The sequence below is a fragment of the Lissotriton helveticus genome, chromosome 2_1 (genome assembly GCF_964261635.1).
Source record: "Lissotriton helveticus chromosome 2_1, aLisHel1.1, whole genome shotgun sequence".
NCBI classification, from domain to species: domain Eukaryota; kingdom Metazoa; phylum Chordata; class Amphibia; order Caudata; family Salamandridae; genus Lissotriton; species Lissotriton helveticus.
Window position 1 is genome coordinate 1,661,442,084 of NC_136059.1, and position 26,529 is coordinate 1,661,468,612.

Sequence of the window (26,529 nt, forward strand, 5' to 3'; positions counted from 1 at the left end):
CCCTTAACCCCGCCCCACCGCTCTTACCTGCACAGGCCACTCCTGGCTCTAAGGCTAATTAATGCATAATAGACAACATTTTTATTTAACTGGTTATAGGCTAAACGTTGTGCCTTTATTATTGCTTTCCCATGCAGGGAACATTCTTTAGAACATTGCCACCCAACTCAAGTGATGGCGTATCCAGACAAAGCACACGTCACTTTATGCTAATTTTGCACTTTTTTCTGTGCCACGTTGCTAATTTTTGGTCCCTATTTTACATAGGAGTAAAATAAATCAGTTCACAAAAACTAACTCTGATAGGCTTACAGAAATTTGACACATCAAATATCTGTTTTGCTGATTTCAATTTTATAAAAAAAAAAAGAGCAATCGCTATCAGGATAAGGTATGAGTCGTGTATGCACTTTATGAGGTTTTTTTGAAAAAGTTTTATTGAAAATTAACAACAACAATAACAGGTTACACAAGGCAAGAGAGAAACAGGAATACAGTCATGGGTCCATGTACTGGGCGCTTCAGCAATGTAGCATACATAACACAGTCACGATGTATCGTGGGGGGGGGGACAGCGAGGAAACCAATAGCAGTACAGGTTAATTAATAGTCGGAATGTCAATCAGGGGGACAAGGTATCATCGGCAAACAAATCTTGTGGGGGGGTGCATATATTGCCGCGGTATGTGTTCCATTGTGACCAGATTCTGCCCCACTTCTTGGGCTGTCCACGCGACAGATACACAGTCTACTCGCGAAACATGCACCAGTCCACATTCTCTGCCCACAATGTTACAGTCGGAGGCCTAGGGGAACCCCAGAGCTGTGCAATGTCTCTTTTGGCGATCATATTACCAAGGGACGCCCAGGTGATCTGTGCCGTATTGTAGTCATTGGGCTCCCAAACATTCAGGAGGCAGCGCCTGGCCTCGGCAGTAGCGCCAACACAGTGACCCTCTCTATGACGACATGCACACGAGACCAAAACTCGACCACCTCCGGGCATTCCCATAAAATGTGGAGAAAGTTACCAGTCATACCGCAGCCACGCTTACACAAATCATCAGAAGAGAAACCCATGCGCACCAGACCGGGGCCAGTGGCATACACACGGTGGAGGATCTTAAGTTGAACTAATCTAAGGCGTGAGGGTATGGCAACTTCTTTTGGTGAGGACAGAGCAGACTGCCAGTCCTCATCATCTAATTCTAGACCGTCGGCAATCCACGAGGCCCTCAGGCGCACAAGCAGGTCAGCCCTGGTATAGATCAGCTTCTTGTAAATTAATGAAATAGTGCTGTCGGGCACATATCCATCCAGAATACGATACTCAAGGGGTGAGCAATCAGGGATATCTGTACCCACCGCGAAGACCGACAGGAGGGCATGTCGGACCTGGGCGTACCTGAAGAATTCTCTGTCTCCAAGTTCATACTCCGTCTGAAGCGCCTCGAAGGTCTTGACAGCGCCTTTAGACCAAAGATCCCCCACCTTAGCGATTCCAATCATATCCCATTTGTCAAATCCTTTCAGGCGCCATAAATTACCCAGACATTCAGAGTCATACAAGGGGTCGCGCGAGTGAGTCTATCCTTCCATCCCAAGGACGCAAACGCATCGTGGCACACACGTACCGTGACTTTATTGGGTCCAGTCAGTGTTTTACAGAGCCCCCTGGAATACAGCGCCCTATTGAGTTCCCCCCCAGCAGAAGGTGTTTATCCATTGCGAAGGCAGGGGAGGTACCGGGAACATACGTTGCGTGATTGACCGCACTCAATTGGGAGGTCCAGTAATAGCGCCTGATGTCGGGAAGGGCGATGCCTCTGTCATACCACGGAAGCGTGAGTTTAGACAGAGCAACGCGTGCACGGCCATCCCAAATCAGTTGCCATTGTAGACTCTCCACCTCCCGAAAATAACGAGAGGGAATGGGGTCAAACGAGTTCTGGAGCGCGTACAAAAATCTAGGCAGCGTCATCATTTTAAAGAGAGCCGCACGACCAAGTGGTGACAGTGGCAAATGACGCCAACGTGTAACATCCAGCTTCAGCTGTTGAAGAGAGGGCAGCAAGTTGCGCTCATAGCGAACGGTGGGGTCCAAGGAGACATATATCCCCAAGTACTTAAAACCGGTCTCCGTTACTTGAATCGGAAATCTACGGGGCAATGGGGGGAGACCACCAGCCAAAACATAGACACAGGATTTAGTCCAATTAATAACGAGACCCGAGTTTTTCCCAAAGGAGGTAAGAACGTCAAAGAGCACGTTCAAGAATTTATGAGGGGAAGTTAGATATAGGAGAATTATACAAACGCCAAAAGCACACAGCAGCAGACCATGGTTCAGCACATCAACTTCTTCTGTTTCTTGAATTCGTGTGGTGCAACCACTCTCACCATTCGCTGCCAAGGATGTCTGTCATGCAAGGATTTTTACAAAGAATTTGAGAGGTGCACTCAATAAAGTCAGCAAATCAAAAAGTTCATAAATTTAGTGAGTCTTCTGTTCCTTCTTTAATGGGATCTTTATTTTTCTTTCTTAAAATACACAGGCACAGCCAACGCGTTTCATTCCCTTTTAGTGCCTTGGGAATTTCATCAGGGCTGCAAGAGATTTTGACATACATAAACATTTTTCGCCTAGTGTTTAGATAATCATAACAATTAAAATAGACTAGAGGTTTGCACCAATAGACATAGCCATATTAAAAAATCCATGCCCAATGGCACATTTGTTGCTTTTCCTAAAAGCAAGTACACCCTCACCAGTACCTTGCTTACACATCTACGGAATTGTGTCACATACGTGCCAATCTATACGGTGTGACTGGACATATTCTGATTTCAACAACATATGCCATTTGGGGAAAAGGCACCCGAGACGGAAAATTGTGCAACTTAATAAGGTGTAATGTAGAAAAAGAACCCAAGAATGAGGTGTAAAGTAAGTCATCCAAAACCACCAAACAAGAAGATGCAACCGAAGTCAAAGCAATGACATCAGGAAATCATTGTTTCTATCAAATATTAAAAAACTGGAGCGAGAGGAAAAAAGGGGGGTGAAGCCCTAACTGTCGCCCTGTTTCATTTTAATGTAAATGCCAAGATTTAGCTCACCATTGAAATGGAACATCTTATTCCAATGGACCAGAATCTGGTTGCACCATCAGTGTCAGTGCTGCAGGAGTATTCTCAGCGGTGTTACCCTTTTGTTCCTAATATTAAAAATATAATAGTAAACTCTCATGAGCAAAATTTCTACTCTAAGTCAAATTCTTGAGGTTGGCCATGGATTATTTATCTTAAATTCACATCCCAATCGTTTTCCTTTTAATACAAAAGCGAAATAATGAGGAAACGAAATGACCATTTTTCACTATTGCCCATATGGGGCGTACTTAAAATTATTTTATATAAAATTATATCCATATACCTGACCAAGCTATTCAGTTATACGAGGAGAACGAATCCCATTCAAGATGTCTCCTTGTCATGAAGCAACTAGAAATGTATTTACCTGGATTGTACAGGAGTGATGTACCAAGAATTATTCTGAAGCGTCGTTCCACAGTAAACTCCAATGGTATGTGGAAAAAGAGGAAGAACGGAAGTTTTTCCTTGCCCCCTGTGTATAAAGTATATATTGATATCATATTATGCCAGAGTCTCTAGAATCAATTCGTATAAATTCAAAAAAGGCGATTTAATTTTTATTATTTCCTGAATGACAGACCCTCAAGGGATTCAGTACATAGTGGACCAGCCCCCAGACGTTTAATCAAAGGAACCAATAGTTTCATGTATGTTAAATACAATACCATATTTTAAGTCTGAATCCTCTCAGATATCTCACTTGGATTGCTAATATATACATATTTGACTAAACGGTTAACAATCATATTCTCAGATTCTCCAAATTGAAATGCCATAATCAATGGTTGATATATTTAACATGCCACATCTAACGGTGAGCTCGGGGCTCTGCTAGGGGAACGAACAGTTATGGGAAAAGCAGTTCAGTCGTCAATACATATCCCCGTTTAGTTCTGTGTTCTGTATTCCCACTTGTATTACTTAAAACAGTCTTTTCTCCCGATAGAAAGCATGAGAAGTTATACTATTTACCGTTAGCGTACGGACCGTCGTGCAAGGAAAGCTCCGTAAGAGAAGTAGGGTAGAAAGTGTTACTTGATAACTGACATCCAAAAAGGGTTGCCAAATGGTCCTCGAAATGCGGGACCTGAAATAAACGTAAGATCCGATTTTATAGTCGTATGGCAGCAATTTCTAAAGTAAAAAGTCATACACCTTCCCTGCCGGTTGACGTACCTGTGATATGGTCGCCGCAGTTTCCTGCTTCTCCACCCGGAATATCTGAAGCAATGTTCGCCATTTTTAAATAAAGTTACTTGACCTCGATCTGGGTCACATGGGCTCCTTCGGCGATGATGCCGATGGGAGACAGGTCATGCATTAGCCCGAATCCCGAGGGTCGGCCATCTTTGAGAGTTGTGTTACACATTGTGCTGCCATTATAATGATAAGAGTAATTTATAAATGCCAATAGTATAAGGCATATTTAGATTTAAGGATTTTCATTTCTTGGCATTAAGCATGGTGTACTCGTAGTGGACCATGGTTCAAGGCAAGAATATTTTCCAAGATGAGTATGGCAACTATAAATATAAGTACCTAAAAAAATTAATAAAATGAAAGAAACATGAGCCTTTTTTATCAGGACCAAGGTCGCTGCACCGGGACAGAAAGGTCCCCAGTATTACAGTATTGTTATAACGCACGTAAGGTGTTCCCCGGCTTGTCCGAAAATGCCATGGCGGCCATATTTGAGGAGGTTGGTACTGTATAGACAGTATCGAGACCCCCAATTTATTGTATTATCGAGGTAATCTGCCCTCTCCCCCTGGGGCAAAACTCTAACGATATTAGTAGATAAGAGGAGATCTGATGTCACACGTGCAAAAATAGAGGAATACAGAATTCGAAAAGATTAAAAGAGTGCAAACAAGTATCAGTTTGTAAAGGAAAATATAAAGAAAGAAAATCATTTGTTCAATGTGAGTTAGACGTCCCTGTGCTAGATGTATACAACACATGTACAGAAAAACACATTTGCATTCAGAGGTCATCAGTTCTTTACAATACAAACATCCGTCTATCCAATATGTGTATATAAGAGTTTCACAGTAAGAAATAGTATATGTAAACAGTATAACATCATGTGGCCCCCCATTAAGTCCAGTGTGTTTAGAAATAAAGGTTGGCCTGAGGTTGTAAGCACTTAACATAGATCTTCACCATTGTTTTTTGGGTCTTATTATGTATTACAGGATCATGGGGTCCGTCATATGGCAGAAAAGGTAGCATTAGTATCTCACTCAAGAAAATAGTGAAGCTCTTAATCAGTATTGTGCCCCCTCTGTGTTGCCCGTAAGCGACAAATCCACTTCGCCTCTCTCTGTCTGACCGCTAATTCTCGGTCACCCCCTCTTTTGTCCTGTGGTACATGATCTATTCCATGATACCAGAAAGTAGTGTCCCCCAGATGTTTGTCATTGTAATGCGAGCTCACCGGATAACGTTTGTCTTTACCAATAATTGCCCTTCGCTGTTCCTGAATTCGCATTTTTAAAGGACGCACCGTACTCCCTACATAGATGATGTTACAGCTACATCCCAACACATATATCAGATGTGTGGTATTGCAATTTATAAAGCTGTTGATCTTATAGTTCTTGGGCGTATTGTATGTTAAGTTGGTGATCTTATTTAGACCAAAGTCACAAACAATGCATGATCCGCATGTGTAAAAGCCCAAGGGTTTTGGTGGAAACCATGATTCACGTGGAGTGGTTACATAGCTCTGGCATAGGTTGTCCCTAAGTGATCTTCCCTTCCGATAAGAGATTAGTGGTTTAGCCGGTACAAGTTCTCGCAAACCAGGGGAACTTTTTAGGATGTCACAATGTTTTCTGAGTACCTTATGGATCTTGTTGCTGTTAGAATTGTATTGAGTCGTGAAGCTGATGCCTCGCTCCTTTCTAGTAGAGGTGGCGTCATGTTTGGTCAACAGAGTATCTTCTCTGCGTAGGTTTTTAGCTTTCTGGATTGCGACATCTACAATTTTCTGGTTATAGCCTCTCTTGAGAAATCTGGTTTTTGCAATGTCCAGATTTTGAGCATAGGAATCCTCCTCACTACAATTTCTACGCAACCTCACCATCTCGCAGTAAGGTATGTTGTTGATTACTGAATGTGGGTGTGCACTGTCTGCGTGCAACACAGCGTTGCATGAAGTTTCCTTCCTGTAGAGATTGCTTTGTATCACACCCTCCTTGACAAAAAAATGGATGTCAAGGAAGTTGATTGCTTCTTTATCATGAGTCATGGTAAGCCTCACATTGTATTCGTTGTTATTTAAATACATGTGAAATTCTTGCAGAGATTCTGTTGAACCGGACCAGAGTACAATGATGTCGTCAATGTACCTCCCCCAAAACACGATATGTTCGGTCCAGGGGGAGGCACGTTTCTTCCATGCATGCATCTTTTCATAATGACCCATAAACAGACAGGCATACGAAGGTGCTACCTTTGAACCCACGGCAGTGCCACGGGTCTGATGATACCAGACAGAATCATGTAGAAAGTAGTTATTATTCAAAATTATGTTAATCATATCCAGTAGCATATTATTGAAATCATGTTTGTCAGCCGGTTCCCTGTCCAGAAAGCATTGTATTGCCTCTATGCCAACCTCCTTGTGTATACAGGTGTATAGACTCTCGACGTCAAATGTGACGAAAGAGAGTTCCTCAGACCATTGATAATCATTCAGTTTGACTAAGATGTCTTTACTGTCCCTTATGTAGGAGGGAAGGGACATCACATGTTTCTGTAAATGTAGATCCACGAATTCAGAAATGTTCTCAGTTGGAGACCCTATTCCAGAAATAATTGGACGTCCTGGTGGGAATGCCCCCCCCTTGTGGATTTTGGGTAAAACGTATATGCAGGGGTATTTAGGTTTTATCACCCTGAGATATCTGAATTCATCCTCTGACAGAAGGCCTGTCTCTTTCCACTCCATCAGTCTGGCTGTGATCATACCTGTGACCCCATGGATCGGGTTACTGGAAATGCGTCTGTAACAGCTACTGTCACTAAGTTGACGGTTGATTTCAGTCATATAGTCACCTAAGTTCATAACCACAACATTACCGCCCTTATCCGCCTCCTTAATAACAATAGTTTTGTCAGACTTAAGTCTTTCAAGGGCTTGTCGTTGTTTGGCGGTAATGTTGTGGTTAGAGATAGTTGAAAGTGTTCCTGTGTCCTCCAATTTGTATAAGTCCATTGACACGCGTTCATAAAAGGTGTCAATGCTTGGGTGATAGTTGAATGTTGGTGTAAAAATGGACTTTCGTTTCAACTGACTATCCATACTGTAGTCCTGTTCTATGTCCAACTCCCTGAGCATAGTGTTCATATCCTGTTCATGTTCCCCATCTAGATTGTACAGCAATAGGGCGGTGCGAATGTCAGCCACAGAATGTGGAACCTGTGAATTTGTCCCCCTTTGTGGAGATTCTCTCAGTGTTTGGCGTGAGAAGAAGTCTTTTAATTTTAAAAGTCTGGTGAATTTAAAAGGGTCAATGTGAACATTAGTCATATCGCCATTTTGAGACGGACAAAAACTGAGACCTTTACTCAAAACAGCCAGTTCATCTTCATCTAGAACTTTATTTGATAAGTTGACAATCTTTAAATCAGCAGTACATTCTGAAACAGCAGTTTCCCGTATGGTGGTGAGCAGGCATGTTATTTCTGTTTGGTTCCCATCACTACTTTGCCCACTGTACCCTTCTCTGTACCTACCCTTTGCCCTCCTTCCACCCCTCCTTGTCTTGGTGGTACTCTTAGGGGTTTGGGTTGGTCCTTTTTTTGTTGCAAACGACTGCTCGTACGAATTTTGGCCAGCTCCTTCTGGAAAGAAGAAGCCCCCTCTCCTAAAGGATCTCAGCTATGGAGTTAGACCTGGTGCTATTCACAGATGCAGTGGAGGCACTACCTTCGAATTGGGCATCTTCACTTATTTCCCTTTCCTCGCGTAGCCTCTTTCTTTCCTCTGCCACTTGTACCTGGTCAAATTTCTTGGCGAACGTATATATACGTCCGTCTCTGTAGTCCCTATCATCTCTTCTTATCTTTTTCAGTTTCTTATCTCTTAAGTAAATTTGGTGTTCATCCATAACCTTCTTTAAGATTGCAAAGTTTTTTTCAATAAGGTCTTTGGGTTCTAAACCATTTATTTCTGTTATCAAGGCATCTATTTCGGCCATAAGTTTTTCACCCTTTTCTTGGGCATGAGGAATCAGTATTTTCATCATGACCTGTGAGGCATGTTCTAGGTTACCTTCCCACTCGTTAAGTAGGTCCTCCCCTAGATCTTCGAATGTTGGACAAAAGAGGGGGTGACTGAGAATTAGCGGTCAGACAGAGAGAGGCGAAGTGGATTTGTCGCTTACGGGCAACACAGAGGGGGCACAATACTGATAAAGAGCTTCACTATTTTCTTGAGTGAGATACTAATGCTACCTTTTCTGCCATATGACCGACCCCATGATACTGTAATACATAATAAGACCCAAAAAACAATGGTGAAGATCTATGTTAAGTGCTTACAACCTCAGGCCAACCTTTATTTCTAAACACACTGGACCTAATGGGGGGCCACATGATGCTATACTGTTTACATATACTATTTCTTACTGTGAAACTCTTATATACACATATTGGATAGACGGATGTTTGTATTGTAAAGAACTGATGACCTCTGAATGCAAATGTGTTTTTCTGTACAGTTGTTTTATACATCCAGCACAGGGACATCGAACTCACATTGAACAAATGATCTTCTTTCTTTATTTATACTGTTTACATATACTATTTCTTACTGTGAAACTCTTATATACATATATTGGATAGACGGATGTTTGTATTGTAAAGAACTGATGACCTCTGAATACAAATGTGTTTTTCTGTACATGTGTTGTATACATCTAGCACAGGGACGTCTAACTCACATTGAACAAATGATTTTCTTTCTTTATATTTTCCTTTATCTACTGATACTTGTTTGCACTCTTTTAATCTTTTCGAATTCTGTATTCCACTATTTTTGCATGTGTGACATCAGATCTCCTCTTATCTACCAATATCGTTAGAGTTTTGCCCCAGGGGGAGAGGGCAGATTACCTCGATAATACAATAAATTGGTGGTCTCGATACTGTCTATACAGTACCAACCTCCTCAAATATGGCCGCCATGGCATTTTCGGACAAGCCGGGGAACACCTTACGTGCGTTATAACAATACTGTAATACTGGGGACCTTTCTGTCCCGGTGCAGCGACCTTGGTCCTGATAAAAAAGGCTCATGTTTCTTTAATTTTATACATTTTTTTAGGTACTTATATTTATAGTTGCCATACTCATCTTGGAAAATATTCTTGCCTTGAACCATGGTCCACTACGAGTACACCATGCTAAATGCCAAGAAATGAAAATCCTTAAATTTATATATGCCTTATACTATTGCCATTTATAAATTACTCTTATCATTATGATGGCAGCACAATGTGTAACACAACTCTCAAAGATGGCCGACCCTCAGGATTCGGGCTAATGCACGACCTGTCTCCCATCGGCATCATCGCCGAAGGATCCCATTTGACCCAGATCGAGGTCAAGTGACTTTATTTAAAAATGGCGGGGGATCGGCGAACATTGCTTCAGATATTCCGGTTGGAGAAGCAGGAAACTGCGGCGACCATATCACAGGTACATCAACCGGTAGGGAAGGTGTATGATTTTTTGCTTTAGAAATTGCTGCCATACGACTATAAAATCGGACCTTACGTTTATTTCAGGTCCCGCATTTCGAGGACCATTTGGCAACCCTTTTTGGATGTCAGTTATCAACTAACACTTTCTACCCTACTTCTCTTACGGAGCTTTCCTTGCCCTACGGTCCGTACGCTAACGGTAAATAGTATAACTTCTCATGCTTTCTATCGGCAGAAAAGACTGTTTTAAGTAATATAAGTGGGAATACATAACACAGAACTAAACGGGGATATGTATTGACGACTGAACTGCTTTTCCCATAACTGTTCGTTCCCCTAGCAGAGCCTCGGGCACACCGTTAGATGTGGCATGTTAAATATATCAACCATTGATTATGGCATTTCGATTTGGAGAATCTGAGAATATGATTGTTAACCGTTTAGTCAAATATGTATATATTAGCGATCCAAGTGAGATATCTGAGAGGATTCAGACTTAAAATATGGTATTGTATTTAACATACATGAAACTATTGGTTCCTTTGATTAAACGTCTGGAGGCTGGTCCACTATGTACTGAATCCCTTGAGGGTCTGTCATTCAGGAAATAATAAAAATTAAATCGTCTTTTTTGAATTTATACGAATTGATTCTAGAGACTCTGGCATAATATGATATCAATATATACTTTATACACAGGGGGCAAGGAAATACTTCCGTTCTTCCTCTTTTTCCACATACCATTGCAGTTTACTGTGGAACAACGCTTCAGAATAATTCTTGGTTCATCACTCCTGTACAATCCAGGTAAATAAATTTCTAGTTGCTTCATGACAAGGAGACATCTTGAATGGGATTCGTTCTCCTCTTATAACTGAATAGCTTGGTCAGGTATATGGATATAATTTTATATAAAATAATTTTAAGTACGCCCCATATGGGCAATAGTGAGAAATGGTCATTTCGTTTCCTCATTATTTCGCTTTTGTATTAAAAGGATAACGGTTGGGATGTGAATTTAAGATAAATAATCCATGGCCAACCTCAAGAATTTGACTTAGAGTAGAAATTTTGCTCATGAGAGTTTACTATTATATTTTTAATATTAGGAACAAAAGGGTAACACCGCTGAGAATACTCCTGCAGCACTGACACTGATGGTGAAACCAGATTCTGGTCCATTGGAATAAGATGTTCCATTTCAATGGTGAGCTAAATCTTGGCATTTACATTAAAATGAAACAGGGCGACAGTTAGGGCTTCACCCCCCTTTTTTTCCTCTTGCTCCAGTTTTTTTAATATTTGATAGAAACAATGATTTCCTGATGTCATTGCTTTGACTTCGGTTGCAGCTTCTTGTTTGGTGGTTTTGGATGACTTACTTTACACCTCATTCTTGGGTTCTTTTTCTACATTACACCTTATTAAGTTGCACAATTTTCCGTCTCGGGTGCCTTTTCCCCAAATGGCACATGTTGTTGAAATCAGTATATGTTCAGTCACACCGTATAGATTGGCACATATGTGACACAATTCCGTAGATGTGTAAGCAAGGTACTGGTGAGGGTGTACTTGCTTTTAGGAAAAGCAACACATGTGCTATTGGGCATGGATTTTTTAATATGGGTATGTCTATTGGTGTAAACCTCTAGTCATTTTAATTGTTATGATTATCTAAACACTAGGCGAAAAATGTTTATGTATGTCAAAATCTCTTGCAGCCCTGATGAAATTCCCAAGGAACTAAAAGGGAATGAAACGCGTTGGCTGTGCCTGTGTATTTTAAGAAAGAAAAATAAAGATCCCATTAAAGAAGGAACAGAAGACTCACTAAATTTATGAACTTTTTGATTTGCTGACTTTATTGAGTGCACCTCTCAAATTCTTTGTAAAAATCCTAGATATAAGAGAATGTCATCTGCGTATAGCGAGACACGATCCTCGAAATCGGGAGCCCCTCGAATGCCCTTTATAGAAGGCTCCCAACGGAGCCACGCCACCAACGGTTCCAATGCGTGGGCGAAGAGCAATGGAGACAGCGGGCAGCCCTGCCGAGTACCGCGTCCGAGTGCGAAAACACCGGACGCCTTCCCGTTAACCACCACCTGGGCAAGGGGCATCTCATAAAGAAGCTTCACCCAAGCAGTGAACACGGGGCCAAATCCAAATTTTGAGAGGGCCGCCCAAAGATAGGGCCATTCGATAGTGTCGAAAGCCATAGTAGCATCCAGGGAAGATAAAATGGCCAACTCAGTGAGAGTCCCAGCCCTGGCGAGAACTCCATGGATCTCCGAAGATTAAGGGCGGTGTTCCGATGAGGAATGAACCCTGACTGATCCGGATGGATCAAGTCCCCGATCACCTTAATCAGACGATTAGCTAACAATTTAGCTAGAATTTTGGGTTTGGCGTTAAGCAAAGATATAGGTCTATACGAGGCACAACGATCCCGTGGCTTACCCTCCTTGTGAATTACCACAATAGTGGCGAGTCGCTGACCAGCGGGAAGGGAACCCGAGTCCAGGGCCTCAAGGAACATATCCTTCAAGTGGGGCGCCATTTTGTCAGGTCGCAGTTTATAAAGCTTGATGGGTAATCCATTGGGGCCCACTTTATGAGTTTTTAATCTTCAATTTTATCAATATATACGGTATCTTTTGCTGTATTTGTATATTTTATTAGAATGTGCTGTGATGCTTTGCTCTTTTATTGCTGTTTTAGGGGAACAAAGATATATTGAACTATATTAGAAAATGTTTATTTATTTCAATCTTTGCTTCGTAAATTAGTTGTGCAAACGGAGTCATTTCGCTCTTGAAAGCTGCTCAAGACTTAAAACAATAAATTAACATATTCTCGATGCATTTATGTATTTCCCTCATGATAACATTAGAAACATTTTGCAGTTATCTCGATGCAAATCACATTTCTGATTTCACATTTCACCATAACGCACCACAAGTTAAAAAATACACATATCGCGAACTTTCCCTATTCCGTATTTTGTTATTGTTGTAATCAGTAGTTTATTTTGGTTCCATAGTTCAAAGTTCTAAATTGCCCAAGCATGTTTGTATTCCTGGCTTATAGTCAATATAATTTTAAGGTACACATGTATAACAAGGTCGTTAGATATATGAATTGTTTATGTGTTGAAAGTGTGGTACAAATAAGCAAAGCATTAAACAAATGAATGCATTACATAACAGGTTGATTCACAAACTACTGAGTGTGAATACAACTGTTATCACACCCGAACGATGGCTTTATCATCAAGCCCTACCTCGAGCTGGAAGGACTCGACTGAGGGATTTAGTAAAACTACTGCAAACCTTTGTTAAAATGGTCCTTCGCTCATCCCATCTCCCCCCCATTACCCACTCGTGGATGATGGACATCAAACTGAGAAGAGAGAGCCGTTGCAGTAGGGTCTTTCTATGGCAGAACTACTCGACCCTGGTCCTGAATCACCCAATAACCATGTCCTCAGCTTTCCAATGGCTACAGAGGGCCCAGTGTCTAAGGAAAAAGGAAGGCAAGAGGGTAAGGAGTAGTGTATTAGCCAGTAAAACAAACAAACAAACAGAGTCCTGGACACATAGATTAGAACCTCTCTCCTTTTCAACTAAGATGACACATCTCGCTGTTCCCTTTAAGAAGGGAACTATGATGGCTCCTCTGACACCTGCTAATGGAGGTACAGGAAGGACATTACCCTGCTAATGAGTAAAATGTTTGAGAGGCTGTTTAATTTTGTGGGAAGGGCGTGGCAATCGTCGCACAGATGAATTGACTGTTAAGTAAAGTAGCTGGGGGGGGGGAGTATAGAAGAAAAAAGGTAATATCTCAGGAATATGCATCAGTAAGAACGGGCCACTTCAGAAAGTTATGACGATGATATAGCACTAATAAATCAAAATCGACTAAAATATCACTCAAGAAAGGAAGGTGTCACGAATACCGTCTTTCATTGTGTTTACCTGGTGTGATCCAGTTGAAAATATGAATGGCAAGTTTCTGAAAACTCTTGCAAGTCCATTACTCTGTGCCAATGACAAAAGGGTTAACAGCAACAAACAACCTAATACAAACAAAGTCAATATGCATTCCTCGCTCCACAATTTTGCAACCCCATCTAACAGGCTGAATATCTCTTGCATGCACAGAGTTCTCACAAATCTATTCGTGCTTCAACAAGCCCTCTCTTTTCTTCTCCTTCTGTGATCATAAATGATATGGGAGAGTTACATCCTTCTAAAGTTTATACCTGCATTCCTGGAGCAGTAGTACATTATAAATTAGCCCAAGCTGATACTTCGCTCTGTTGAGGGAAGCCATTTTAACTTAATCTTTGAGAAGCATGCTCTTGGCCTTCACTAAAATAACATTTTGGAAGAACATAACGTGTTTAATCCCCAGCACAATCTTCATCACTCTTTGAAAACATGCATTGGTTAAGGCTAAGCCAAGAGGCATCTTTACAAATCTATACACTCCCAGTTGTGTTACTAAGGAAAGTAATGCTCCTCAATCATCTTGTAACATTACCTGATGGTTCACAGAAGGTGTGTCCATCAAACTAGAAATCCACACCTCCCCAGAACTGCCAAAACCTCTGAAATGTTGAGAAAAGGCTTCCTTTCTAGCCAAGCATTCCTGTTCAACTTGCACATATGAACACACATTCTGATTCCTTTATCAACAGTCTTGTTAGCTAATGCCATAGGTGTAAACCATTTGGAGGCTTCAATTTTGTTAATCACAATCACTTGCTTCAGTTTGTCTAGTTCTCCTTTGAGTGGTTAGGTTAAGTCATTGCGAGAAAGTGAATTATTACTTGGGGTTGATGATAGTCCACCACCAGTATTAATATCACTATTCTTGCTTGGTCCAGTAAACGTTCCAATAATTTAAACCTTAAATCAACCTATGGCAGCTATGGGACAGACTAGGCAGACTTAAAAACACGTTTAAAGCCTTTAGAAGTACCAAAACAATTTAAAAAATCAAAGAAACAGCCCAATAAAAAACCTACTCGAATTTAGAAAAATAGAGAATCTTTTAATGAACAAAATGACTTAAAAACAACAAATATCCAATAAGGGGACCCAGAGATATGATTTTTAATTTTTATTAATAGAAATAGCACCGAAAAGTGCAAAGCACCTACTGCTGCAATTAGTCAATCTGGATTGGGACAAGAGTACATTTTGAGGCCAAACGTGATGGAGCGTCTGTTGGATGCGAGGACCAGGTTGGTCTAGGTCAAATGGTTACATTCAGACTTAAAAATGTTGAAAGATGGTAGAATCCTCACTGGGCAGGGCTGCAGGCTGGATCCAAAGATGGGCTTGTACGTTGACGATGGGCTGATAAAGCTCAATGTTTTGGTGAAACCGCTGACAATGCTGGGAAATGCTTAGAGCAGGAAAAGTTCAGAGTTCCTGCCAAGGAAACCATCAATGTTGATCGGATACTGCTTGGCATTGGGCCCGGAGAAAATGTCTACCTTTGGACTTAAACTTTTTTATGAAAGTTGGAATTCCTCAGCTAGGCAAGGATGCAGCCAGAGAGGGTTTGTTGTTGTTGGATGCCAGTCGGGCCAGTTGAATCGAATTTTTGGCTGCAGAGAACATATTGGGAGTTGTGGCGAAGTCAAGCCCACCAGTGCGCCACCCTTGGTGATTTGACTGGCATGTTGGGCTCAGTCCCACAATGGTTCTCCATGCAGAAATTTAGCAGAAAGTTCCTATGTCCCCACTTTTAGGACTAAGCATGTAGAGTGCAGTCCGACAGCAGGCAAGGGTCTCAGCTACACCACCATCAGAGCCGACAAACAACCCGCCAAGAAAGACCCCAACCACCTCCAATACATCCTACTGAACACCCGCTCTGCACGCAAACACGCCATCAAACTCTGGGACTTGCACGACACAACATCCCCGGACGTCGCCTTCCTCACAGAGACCTGGATGAATGACTCCTCCGCACCTGACATAGCCATAGCCATCCCTGCCGGCTACCTAATCACCCGCAGAGATCGCACGAACGGAGTCGGAGGAGGAATCGCATCGTCCACAAGAACAGCATCAGGGTCTTGACCAGCACCAACGACACTCTCAGCTCCGCCGAACACCTGCATTTCCAGATCCACACAGACCCCAACTCCACCCTCAGAGGCACCCTCTTCTAAAGACCCCCCGGACCCTGACCCCAGTTCAGCAACTCCATAGCCGACTTCATCAGCGTGTACGCCCAGACCTCCACTGACTACATCCTCCTTGCAGACCTGAACTTTCACCTGGAGAACAACAATGACAGCAACTCAACAACCCTGATCGATAACCTTGCCAACCTCGGACTGAGACAAGTCGTCACAATGCCCACCCACTCTGCAAGCCACACGCTTGACCCAATCTTCTCCACAAGACCCCACGTCGACTTCAGCCACACCACCAAACTCCTCTGGACCGACCACCGCTGCATTCACTTCTCTTTCCCGAAACCCACCATACACCACCGCACTCAACAGATCCCCAGCCGTTGCTGGGCGAAAAATCACCGAAGACCAACTTCATGCAAACCTCGCTCTCAGCCCACCCACTGAACCCTCCAACACCGACGATGCATCCCGCAACCTCAGGCTCTGGATCAACGACTGCGCCAACACCCTCGCCCTGCTGAAGAAACCCCCCCAGAGAGATACCAACAAGGGGGCCAGCTGGTTCACACCCGAACTCCTAGCCTCCAAGCGAGCCTGCCAAAAGCTAGAGAAGAAATGGCACAGCAACAGACCCTGGACAGCCACGCAGCCCATAAGTACGCCACCTACAACCACCACCACCTCATCAGGATGGCCAGGAGGACCTCCTTCAAGGACCGCCTCGACAAAATTTCACACAATAGCAAGTAGCTCTTTAACATCGTGAATGAACTCTCCAACCCCAGCTCCAACATCAACGACATTCCGCCCTCACAAGCCCTGTGCTACTCCCTCACCACATTCTTCCGCCCCAAGATAGCAGACATCCACAACAGCTTCAACACTCAGACAGCCCCAACAGACAGCAACTCAACAGTCTCTCTGCACACCATCGACCACTACCCCCTGCTAGCCTGGCCCAGCGTGAGCATCGATGACACCATCAAGACCATGAGCACAATCCACTCCGGCTCCCCATCAGACCCATTTCCGCACCACATCTTCAACAAAGCCAGCAGCTCCATTGCACCCCACCTTCGCAACTTCATTAATCTCTCCCTCGAGACCACGACCTTCCCAGAAAGCTGGAAACACGCTGAGATCAAAGCCCTACTCAAAAAACCAAAGACTGACCCTAAAGAACTCTAGAACTTCCGACCCATCTCTCTGCTCCCGTTCCCGGACAAGATCATCGAGAAGATCGCCAACAGACAGCTAACCCGATACCTCGAAGAAAACAGAATCCTGGACCCTTCCCAGTCAGGATTCCGCAGCAATCACAGCACCGAGACTGCCCTCATCGCTGCCACCGACGACATCAGAAAACTGCTGGACAACGGTGAGACCGCACCCCTTATCCTCCTGGACCTCTCTGCTGCCTTCGACACCGTCTGCCACCACACACTATGCACACGCCTCCACGCAGTAGGGATCCGTGACAGAGCCCTGGAATGGACCCCCTCCTTCCTGTCCGGCAGAACCAAGAGCGTCCACCTCACCCATTCCGATCTGAAGCCTCCGGGATCATCTGCGGCTTACCCCAGTGCTCCTCCCTCAGCCTGACACTGTTCAACATTTACATGGCCCCACTTGCAGACGTCGCCCAACAGCACGACCTCAACATAATCTCCTACGCCGAAGACACTCAACTGATCCTCTACCTCACCAAGAACCCCATCACTGCCAAAGCCAACCTCCACAAAGGAATGAAGGCCGTCACCGACTGGATGAATACCAGCCGACTGAAGCTGAACGCGGAAAAAACAGAAGTCCTCATCTTCTGCTCCAACCCCTCAGCCTGGAATGACTCCTGGTGGCCGACGGCACTGGGGGCAGCCTCGACACCCGCCGACCACGCACGTAACCTAGGATCCATTCTCGACTCAACACTCGCCATGACCAAGCAAGTCAACGCCATCTCCTCCTCCTGTTTCAACACCCTCTGCATGCTCCGCAAAATCTACAGGTGGAACCCGACAGAAACAAGAAGAACAGTCACCCAGGCCCTCGTCAGTAACAGACTCCACTACGGAAACGCCCTCTACGCAGGAGCCCCGACCAAGCTCATCAAACGACTACAACGCATCCAAAACGCCTCGGCATGATTGATCCTCGACATACCACGCCACAGCCACATCACCCCCTGCCTGAGAAACCTGCACTGAATACCCATCAACAAAAGGATATCCTTCAAGCTCCTCATCCACGCACACAAGGCACTCCACAAGACCGGCCCAGCCTACCTCAACAAATGACTTTCCTTCTACACCCCCAACCGCCAACTTCGCTCTGCCGACCTCACACTCGCCACCATCCCGCGCTTCCGAAGGAAAACCACCAGCGGGAGGTCCTTCTCCCACCTTGCCACCAAGACCTGGAACACCCTCCACTTAACCTACGACAGACCCAAGACCTGCTGACCTTCAGGAGGCTACTCAAGACCTGGCTGTTCAATCAGTAGCGCCCCCTCCAGCGCCTTGAGACCCTCACGGGTATGTAGTGCGCTCTACAATTGTTGTTGATTGATTGAAGGGTCCCAGGACTTCAGGAACAACATTTGGAGGTCAGGACCCATTCTAGCAGAAGCCACTGGCAGAGCCCAGGGCAGGTGATGTAGTAACTGGTCATCGGGGTTCTTTCAGGAAATTGTGCATTTTGCAGCTTTTGTGTCCGTATAGGCTAACAGGAGGTCAGCCAACTGACCCTTGGTGTGTAGATTTGTATTTGTATTTGTATTTTTGATTTGTAGAGCGCCTCATCACCCAGGGGTCTCTAAGCGCTTAGCGGAGAGTAGACACAAGTGAACACAAAGTTGTTTAGGGGAACCAGCTACATGGTACCCCATGCCTCCTGGAATAGCACGGTTTTTAGCTTTTTTCTGAACGGCAACAGACTTGTTTCTTTACGCAGGTTCTCAGGCAGTTTATTCCATGCACTGGGGATTGTGTGGGAGAACATGCGTCCTCCTATAGAGGACAGTTTGAACCGTGGGCAGATCAATAGTGCTGCTTCTGCTGATCGTAAATTCCTGCTGGGGACATAAGGTACAAGACGTTCCTTAATGTATTTAGGGGCTTGCCCATATAAGGCTTTATGCGTAATGCATAGGCCCTTGAACTTGGCCCGTTGATGCATTGGCAGCCAATGAAGTTTGCGAAGAAGGGGGTGGCATGGGTCCTTCTTGGTTTGTTAAAAATGAGTCTGGCTGCGTCATTCATAACAATCTGAAGTCTATTCATTAGTTTTTTTGGGGTACCAACATACATAACGTTGCCGTAGTCCAGCCGTGCCAGGATTAGTGCTGATACTGCTCTCCTAAGAGTGTCCGCCGTCAGGATGGGCGACAGTTTACGCAGTTGCCTCATTAGGCCCACACAAGTGCCTACTACAGCTGAGATCTGGGCTGACATATTGAGGTTGGCATCTACAACTATGCCGAGGCTTTTAACTGTTTCTGCCGGTACTGGGGGGTTACCTAATTCCGTGGGCCATAGGAGGTCACTCCAAGGGCTAGATGATGTCGTGATTGCAAGCACCTCCGTCTTATCAGGATTGATTTTTAAAAAGTTTGCCGTCATCCAATTGACGGTGAATTTTAAGATGTTTTGCAATTTTTGATGTGTAATGTGTACACTGAGATGATGTGTATTATGGTGGATCCTGGTGAAGGGTGCTGTGATATGGTGTTTTATGGTGTAGCATTGTGTGTTGTTGTGTTGTATGATATAGTGTTGTTTGGGAAGAAGTGATGAGGTGTGGGGTTGATGTTCTGCATTATGTGGTATTGCATAATAAATTGTGGTTATATGATGGAGTGTGTGATTTGGTGTAGTGATGTATGATGTATGGTCATGTAAGTTGTCATGTGGATGTGCTTCCAGTGTAATGTAGGATGGTGGGTGTTGTATGTTATGATCCAGTATGATATGTGCTACTCTCTTTTTTTTTGGTGGTATTATACATGTAATGTTGTGAAGTGGTGAGGAAGAAGGTAATGTAGTGTGATGATATGGAATGGTTTAAAGTGAGTGGTGAGTTGCATCATGAGGTAGACATTCTTATGAATTGCATGATATTAAGTGTTTTACAAAATGATCCAGTATTGTTTTAAGATGGGGATGTGGTATGTCAATGATGTGGTATTAAATGCTGTGAGATGGCGTTAACATATGGTGTGGTGGTGTATGTTGTACTGTGATTTGAAGTGTGATGTATTATGGTATGGTTTGTATGATGTGTGGTGTGGTGTGATGTTCTGACAACATAGAGGAAAGTGTGCTGTTGTGCAGTGTGGTATAGCATAGTGATATGGGATGGTGGTGTCAGGGTTTGGTCTCATGGAATTATTATAATTAACACAACAGCTTAACCTTTATGATATTAGGTCCCATTCAGATTGAAAGATTGGGTGGCAAGATACCGTCGCCCACAGATAAGGTGTAGTCCCAACAATTGCTAACATCCCATTGATTTTTGGAGATTTAAAAAATCACATTACAGTAATCAGGATGGCTCAATTCAATATGTTAATTGTGAAGAAGCATTAGGTATATTGCCAATGTCCTTTTTATGCCCGAGGAGAAATTATACAAACGTATCCACCGATAAAATTACTGACTTGACTGTACTCCTTTTTCTGGTTTTGCCTAAGTGCAAGCACTGGCTGTTGCAAGTCATATTGTTATGTTACAGTGGTCTTAGAGCATACCCAGTGTTTACCATTGGTGCGCTTCATTGTCACTCTCATTTGCTTTCTTCTTATTTGTTAGCTTTATGTGCTTTCCTGCTGCTTCTTGTTTTTGTCACATCCCCAGAGCATGGACACATTACTATGTCTTTCCAGTTCTTGCTTGTTCAGGGGCTACTTTTTTCTTTTTATTTAAGCACTCTATGAGACTGCATGTGTTTTTCAGTGATCCCTCTTGTGCTTCTCTATCTCTCTTCTGTGGCGCCTACTTGTCCGTGTGCTTTCACCCAGCAAGTCCCACATTGCTCTCTTTTACCAGTTTACTCTCCCCACCCATGCTTATGTGTGGCTTTCGCCCCTTATCCCCCGTTTTGCTTCCACCACCTACTTGCACTCCTATGTTGCTTCCTCCCACTCATGCTTCTTCCCCATTCCCTTTTAAAGATGCCCCTGCTTTGCTTTCACTCTTTATCCCCGTGTTACTTCCCCCCTCCTGTGACTTCCTGTTGCTTCTGCTCAGACACGTTTGCTCCCCCACTCTTTTTAAAAACCAAAGCGTCACCTGTACCCTGTGTTGCCCTCACTCATGATCCTCTGTGTTGCTTCCACCCCGACATCCCCCCCTCCCACCCCCTCCCACGATTGCTTTCCCTCCTCTGTTGCTTTCATCGGCCTGCTTTAAAAAAATGCTTTTGCATGTGTTTTTCTTTTTAGTTACTGATCCAAATTGAATCCATAAGTAAGAAGAAAAAAAAGCAGCCAGATCATTTTGTAGGTAGGTGTACATGGGTGGTGCATGGCCCGACTAAAAGATACTAAAAGATGCTGCAGGACAATTGAAAGCTGGTTCGTACTTTTTTTCAGCCATGCGGTAAAGCATCAAAGTTGCTGTGCCGCAATCCTAAAGCCATTGCCAAAGCCATGTGCAAGGTGCAAAGGGCTAGATGTAGACTCATCAGTCACCAGGGCCATTTCCAAAAACAAACAAACAAGGATTCAGCAGCTTGCTTGAATTCCACCTTGCAAAACCATTGCACATTTTCGTTTCTTTTGATGATATTAAAAAAACTTCTGTTTGGAAAATATTCAAAACATGATTCCTTCTTGAATTTTTCTTACATCTATATTGATTATTAAAACAATCATTCACTTTGTATATTTCTTTCTTATATATCTGTTGAATATGTATATAATCTATTTTTATTCCAATGCATTTCGAGCCACGTGCAGTTCACATTCAGGAAAGATAGGAATATCTTCTCTGATGCGAAGTGTCACAAGAGGTGAGATCTGCAGGATCATGGGGGGTCAAAGACAATGTTGAAGTGGACATTTCAAAAGGATAACTATAAAAGTGATGTTTTGTTTCATACTGCTTTGTCACGTAACAAGATGGTAGTGAGAGTAATAAGTCTTCTGAGAACTTCTTGGACATATCAAGACATTAGGCTGTAGGTACCACAGGGGAGAAAAGAGAAAAGATCAGCGAATAGCAATTGGAGAACCTGGTGTGTAGTTGTAAAGGAGATAAAGACACAAAGAGAAAACAATGAGGATTAAGTTAACATAGACAAGAGGCAAATCTAAAAATAATGGTAAAGTTAGCAATTTGCACTTTCCTTCTAAGATTCATGTTGAGAGAGGTCTGTCTTTTGAGATATATCTGCATATTGGCTTTGAGAAAGAATACTTAAAACAATAATCAAGTCACATATATCTAAAAGTGACAGAGAAAGAACGATTTTGCATTAAGGTCCTTATTAGGAGTTTGACGGTCCTGTGTACTGCCGTATCAGTGGTGGCGGTGTGAGCATGGTGAGCTCGATGGTCCGACCGCTGTCTTACGAGTTGGGTGACTCGGCCTCACGAAGACTACAGCTGGACTGCCGATACTGCCAGCAGACTGCCGACCACTGGGTTCCGATCGGGGAAAGGCAGCTGCCGCAGGGGAGCTGCACCACTGCGCGTATTATGAGTTGCATGTTCCATGAGCAAGCCATGGTTGTCCGACTGCCAGCTTCAAGGTGCTGGTGACAAAGGATTTGGGGTGCGTACTCACCCCTTGCTTCTTCTTCCAAGCATATTCCAATGTGGATCCCTATCTCCAGGTCCTCCCTTCACAGGAGGTTCTTCACCCCAAGGGTTATGACCCGGTGTACGGTGATGTACAGGTGAGTTCTTTTCGTACCATAAACCCATTGCCAGAACTGCCCACATATGGGCCGAACCCCGGTAAGGGGTATACGGTATTCTCCCACATATATCATGCCTATGTGTGCATGTGACACATGTGCTGCAGTTGAAATGCACACACAGGCATCAATATATTTGGTAATAGCACTCACCACTGCTGCAAGATCCCTGCCTCTACACTGCCGGTCCCATGGTCAAATCGTATTATGGCGGTCTTTGGACCTCCAGTGCCGTGGGCTGCTGGCAGATGCAGTTGTATGGTGGTCAGACCACCAAACTCATAATAAGGCCCTAAGTATCTCAGAAACCAGAACAAGCTTGTCCAGACAGTGTTTGTGGTTGCCTTATATTTTAAGTTACAGAGACTTTACTGGAATCACTCTGCATTGCACTATCCAAATCTCTTGTAATCGCCAGAAAAAAATCTGAAACCCTCTAATTCGATTTACATCTGAACTAAATCTTTTTGATTAACTACTTATGATCCTGGCAATTCCATTTTACCTTTTTGTATCCCCTTAGTATGTTTCTTGTTCCCGTTCTTCTTTCTTTCCTCACTTATCAACCCTTTTCATCTTTCCCACCTTACCATAACTTTTCTGTTTGTAACTTTCTCCTGTTTCCTCTTCTATATTAGTTCAGTACACTCTTCTTACCACCTCACATTCTTTCCTTGCTTCTTCTTCTCTTTATCACTATTCTACTTCTTGACTTGCACACTCAGATTTCAACCCCTTCTTTATTCCATTGCCTTCTCTATTTTAAGTCTATATCTCTTGGTTTCAACGTTTCCACTTTTTGTCATATTGGTCCTTTGTATTGTGAGGTCCATCGATTTTCATGTTTACCCGCGGACACTCCCAGGTTGAGTGAGCTTTGTAAAATTGTATAATTAAAATAAAATGAAGAGTAAACAAGAGAAACCCCCTAAAATTAGTAGGTTGCACCAGACGTAGTGGAAAGAAATAAAGTAATAGTGGTAAGGAATGCAGCTGGAGTTTGGGCAACATTAGAAGAAGCATGCTATATCTGTGGCAACCAGAAGAGATGACCTGACAAGTGTTTAGTTTGTAGTCAACTGGGTAGTAATTTGAGGGATGGCGGTGCAGGATGATTTGCTGTCACGGTACATGCGCAGGGTCGTAGCTTCAAGGGGGTGTTTGCGGTGCTACATTCCTCTAATAAATCTCTTCTGTAGTAAACAGTTGGGTAGAATTGCTCTTAGTCGGGTATAGTGAGGTCTGGTCTCTATTTGATTTCAGTTGAATTCTGAAATACACGCTGCTGTGGTCTTGGTTGGCAAGGTGGATGCAGTCGTGTTTGTGGTGAATCCGGCATTATTAGTTGCTCCTGTGATGCAGGAGAAAAGTTAGTGGCGACAGGTGAAAGGTTCTACTGTTGATCATGAAGATTTGATGCAGCAGAAGTTGTTGCAGCGGGAAACACCCTTTTCAACGGAACCGCTACAACGCGGTACCGTTACGACGCAGTCTTAACAACGAAAGTCGTTACAATGACTTTCGCTGGAGGGCGCTCTAGGATAGGGGATAGTTTAATTTACTATCCAACACCTTCCCTACTATCCACGGGGACTGGTGTTGGAATAGTAAATTAAACTATTCACTATCAGCGCCCCCCAACGCAAGTCGTTGTAACGACTTGCTTTGTTAAAACTGCGTCGTAAAGGGACGCGTTGTAACGGTACGCGTTGTACCATCATACATCCGTTGCAGCGTCTGGGGTCCAGGGCTCAGAGCTCTGTGGCAGAACATCTGTGGGAGGCATGGGGGCCAGGGTAACTGGCGCTGGGCGTGGTCCAGCACAGACAGGCACATCCGGGCTTCCCTTTGGCGTGCCCCTTGCAGTCCACAGTCACGCTGCGCCCTCCATTAAGTGGGTCCTGGGGGTAGGAGGGTTATTAGAAGGTGGTGAGCAGGCAGATTGAAGGCAGGAGGGTGAAAAAAATAGTTGGGAAGCGAGCGGGCAGCGGGGGTAGCAGAGAGCAATAAATTGAAAGACAAACACAAGGGGAGAAGCAATTGCAATAAACAGGAACAAAACGAGGCTGCAATACCAGGTAGCAAGGGAAGCGGCCATGAGTCACATTACAGGTAACTGCCTGCTCTCATAGCCAACACCATCAACAGCGATGAGTTTACAAATATCAATAACATTACATAACATAAATACACTCATGAACAGCTACTTTGTGGATTTTATATCATTGAATGATGTTTACGTTTGCTCTAGAGAATCCTTTCTTGAGCCTGGTCCTGGCCACACAGGACTCATGTTGGGAACATATTCTGCTCTTGTAGGCACGCTGGGTTAACCCATGAACCAAAAGGGCTCCTGTGTGCTATACTGTCATATTGCCTGTTGTACTAGGTTGAGCATCAAGTCACCTTTGCAATGGGAGCATTATGTTCCTGTTTCTTTTGGTATCACACTGAAGGCTGTTTTATATTGCCATGCTGCAAGGGCTTTCATGCTCGGTGTCCTTGTGTCCTTCATGCTGTATGAAATCTCTGTAATAAATAAGTACATTAATCACAGGTACTCTGTCGATTGTCCTTCTCGCCCTGTTCGCCCATTTGTCACAGGCTGTGTGTCTCCCGTCCTCCCAATTTCTCTCCTCTTCTTATCATTCTGTCATCCTCAGTGTACAATACAAGAATCGAGATACACCCTAGTTTTTGCACACTAAAAATACCAATGACAAGATAATTCTTCCTCGGAATATGCCACGTTCTCACTTTCTCTGTCCCTCGCGCGCTGAATCTTCTATCTGTATTCACTTTCGCTCTATCTGAAACTACTTCTGCTCTTCTCAGCCTAGAACTTAACTTACATTCAAGTAATGTAAACTGGTGCTATGTGTACTTGTGGGCAAGCGTTGTGTTGTTCTTGAATGCATAACACATTGTTTTGCATTGTGGCCAAATAAGGATGTCCTAAAATGGATGCTGTGCATGTGAACTTACTCATATTCTTGTGGCAGCCATATTTGTTGCTTCTTCCAGATTGTGAGACTGGAGACCTGCTTACTTTTGGTAGAGATCACTAACAAGGGCTTGCAGTGAGAGACTGCCCTCTCCTCATGGTGGCCCTTTACACCCCAGACAACTTCCATAACTATGTGACATGCCCAGAAAATGGAGTATTATAACCTCCTCCTCTACCTCTTGCAGGGTCGAATTCACAAAGGTAAACATTTGTATAAGGTTACTCTTTTTCGGTATTCACAAACAATGATTTCATTGTAACATCTCGGGTTGGAGAATGACGCATATAAAAAGATAGGACTTTATATAAAGCTACTTGTAATTGTAGTTTTGAATGCCGAAATAGAGAAAACTTATACAAAAGTGTAAGCGCACCTTTGTGAATCAGGCCCTGAGTCTTCATTTTATTGAAGGGGGCACATACCCTGGAGACAGACATATAACTTATGTGACACTTATAAATAAATAAGCATTGTCATAGACAGTAGCTGTGACATAATTTAGGTGTATGTGTTCTTTGTTGTTATATTTTTGTATTGTATATTATGTTTTGAAGCACATATCACACATATA